Raw genomic sequence first — 3,522 nt, 5'->3', positions numbered from 1 at the left:
ACAAAAACGGCAAAAAAAAAAAAAAAAAGAAAAAAAAAAAAAGAAATACACAGGATAATAGCACTTAAATGTTTCCATGTTCAGATAGGATGAGGCTGAGGCTATGAATACAGTTAGAATGACTTATGCAATTTACAATTCCTTTTTTCCTGCTTTGCAAATATGCCCCAAAATAATGACCAAAAAATAATGACCAGAAAAGATCAGCAATACTTTAGGTTAAAGGAATCCCAAATACTTATTACAATTCAGTTTTACAGAGATATCTTAATTTAAAACTTTTAACTACTCAAAATGAAACTAACTCCTCCAAACCTACTCAAAAGATAAAATGAGTTTTGATCTGCCCCTCTCAGTCTCACCTCTACAACACTACAGAAGATGCCCCAAAGGCCAAGACAGACCACTCCACTCAACAGATACATGTTTTATTGAGCTCCTACTACCAGCATGCCGCTGCTATGGCCTAAGAATGAAAGGCTAATATATCCTGCCTGCTAGCATGCAGCTAATCCACCTGCCCCGTCTCCAGGGTCTCTGCCTCAGATCCAGAGTGATTCCAGCACCTATTTTATTGTCTTTCTCTTCCAGCAAAACCTGGACCTCCATGTAACCAGCAATTAACATCAGCCTTGCAGTTCCCCCTTTGCCCTCCACACTGATGTCCACGAGCCCACGTCAGCAATTCTGCCACAACCACATGCTGGACCCCCACACATCCAGGGCATCATTGTGAAAACCCAGAATTCCTCCCTACACTTCCAGTTCCTTCTCTTCCAGGGCCCTGCCACCTCCTCACACACTTGAGCTTTACTTCTTCACTAGCCAGCTTGGAGCCCAGGCCCAACCTGTCACTGTCGTAGTCTCCGCAATCCTTTTTCTTCCAGGGAGCACGCCCAGACCAAACCTGGACAAGTCCAACTGCTGTCTTTCTCCCCCTCTTCTGGTACAATGCAGCCAAAAGGGGAAAAAAATCACTTAACTGAGTGGTTGATCGATAGATTTGTGGATTCCAACATTGCTGAGTCTGCAACATGCTGGGGCAATCTTTCTGCTTTTCTTGGGTGTCCCCCTGCCACCCCATGCCCTATAGGGGATGTTCCAACAAGCCCCCTCACATCATATACTGAGGAAAAAAGAAGCCCCTGCTCATGACCTTCCTCAATTTACCTGCTCTCTCCTCTAGACTTATATACCACAGAATAAATTGATTCAATCTGCCTCCTTTCTGCCTTGGGGAGGGGTTCTCCACCAGCCCAGGCCCAACACTTCATGTCTGTGTTCACTCTCATCTCAGTATCCACAGCACTTGGCACATGGAATGGTGTCCTGGTGTGGCACGAGTGGCCCCCTTCTAAGAGCCTTCAGAATGGTGTCCTTTCTTCTCTTCGTATAAGCACATTCGAGTCACACTTTTCCTAAATCATCCACCCTTGACAGTATGGTCTGACCCCCTCTATCTCTTTAACTGAAGATACTGGGGCAAGAAAATTCCTCTTATGCACCATCAGTCAGAAGCTGTGCAGCAGATTAACACAGCGACTCATAAAAAATCTAAGTTGGGGGAACAGAATTAAGAGATGTGACAGAGGAAATTATTTACAGCTAACAGAAAGACAAAGGATTTTATAAATGATATATAAATAGAATTTACAGGGCCAGCCAGTGGTTCACTTGGGACAGTGTGGTGCTGATAACACCAAGGCCGCACGTTCGAATCCCTATATAGGGGATGGCCGGTTTGCTCACTTGGGAGAGCGTGGTGCTGACACCACCAAGTCAAGGGTTAAGATCCCCTTACAGGTCATCTCTTAAAAAAAAAAAAAAGGCATTTACAAGTTAACTAAAAAGTAATACTCCAGGGGCCGGCCCGGTGGCACACTGGATAGTGCGCCACTTGGGAAGCACGGCGGCACTCCCGCCAGAGGATTCGGTTCCCGCATACAGACCGGTTCCTGCTCACTGGCTGAGCGAGGCGCGGGAGCAGCACCGAGGGTTGCGATCCCGTTGCCGGTCCCCGGTCTGGTGTGGGGGCAACACTGAGGGTTGCGATCCGTTGCCCGACATGGAAAAAGACAAAAGACAAAAAAAAAGAAAAAAGTAATACTCCAATAAAAGGCTGTGAAAGGACCCAAATGAGCAATCGGCAAAAGTGCAAATAGCCAATATCTGAAAAGAAAACCAAGGCCACTAATAAGAGATGCAAAAGGAGAGAACAACAGGCCCTCACGAGCCGATCCTGGGAATACAGATGGGCACACCCTTTCTGGTAACTAAAAGATATATTACGCAAACTTAAAAAAGATGATACCAACTTATTTTAACATGGAAAGAGATCCATGTCTTAGTAAGCAATAAAAGTAGATAACTAGATGGTCCACAGTATACCACATTTGTTTTAAACATTTGCATCTGTAGAAAAAAGTCTGGAAGTATAAGCACCAGAGCATAAGGAGGGCTTACCTCTGAGCAATGGACCACTGGCATAGCTACAGGGCTACAGTCAGGGATCTGCTCAGAGGCCACATCCCATTTCACAATATTTTATGTCCCAGGATTTGGTGTACTTCCTTTGCGCAAAACACTCCCAAGGCGCAAGGAAGGAACTGAGGCTACTAGAACCCGTGCTGGCCTCAGGCTTCAAGAGCCACAAGTTCCTGGGAATCAACCTCCCGACCCAGCCCTTAACCTGGGTATTGCTGGCCTTAAAAGCTAGGACACTCTGAGCCTTAGCATTGCAGCTCCCAACCACGAACGCCTTTGCATCTCCATCGTTCTAACATTATCTCAGGTCGCCAGGGATCCGTTTCTAGCCGAGCGACACTTCCAAAAACTGATTATTTGAACATCCCATTTCACAATATTTTATGTCCCAGGATTTGGTGTACTTCCTTTGCGCAAAATGCTTCCAAGGCGCAACATCCATGGCTTTTTGAAGGAAGGAACTGAGGCTATTAGAACCCGTGCTGGCCTCAGGCTTCAAGAGCCACAAGTTCCTGGGAATCTATCCCCCGCCCCAGCCCTTAACCTGGGTATTGCTGGCCTTAAAAGCTAGGACACTCTGAGCCTTAGCATTGCAGCTCCCAACCACGAATGTCTTTGCATCTCCATCGTTCTAACATTATCTCAGGTCGCCAGATTCTGTCTCTAGCCGAGGGACACTTCCAAACACCGACTATTTGACTCCACTGGGATGTCCACTTCATCAACACCTCCACTTTATTGTTTTACCCAACATGCTTCTCCTATCTTTACTCTCCACAAGGCTATAACCTTACCTTCTATTTCCATCTTCCACACTCTGCACACTCCAGAATCTTGGATCATGACCACCACGTCAATGGCTCCCCAAGCGCATTCCCGGCCGTCTGGTCTTCCCGACACAAGTGGCACAGGCGAGCTCACCAGCCTCCCACTCTGCCCGCGGGCTCCTCTGCAGGTGCTGCCCAGCGGTGAGAGCCCCGTCCAGTGTCCTCACGCCTCCTGGGCCAAGTCGGCCGAGTTGACCTCCCTCCCGCGTTT

Source organism: Galeopterus variegatus, unplaced genomic scaffold (assembly GCF_000696425.1).
Source record: "Galeopterus variegatus unplaced genomic scaffold, G_variegatus-3.0.2 Scaffold30112, whole genome shotgun sequence".
NCBI lineage: Eukaryota > Metazoa > Chordata > Mammalia > Dermoptera > Cynocephalidae > Galeopterus > Galeopterus variegatus.
The sequence above is the reverse complement of the archived record's forward strand: the minus strand, read 5'-3'. Positions refer to the sequence as shown.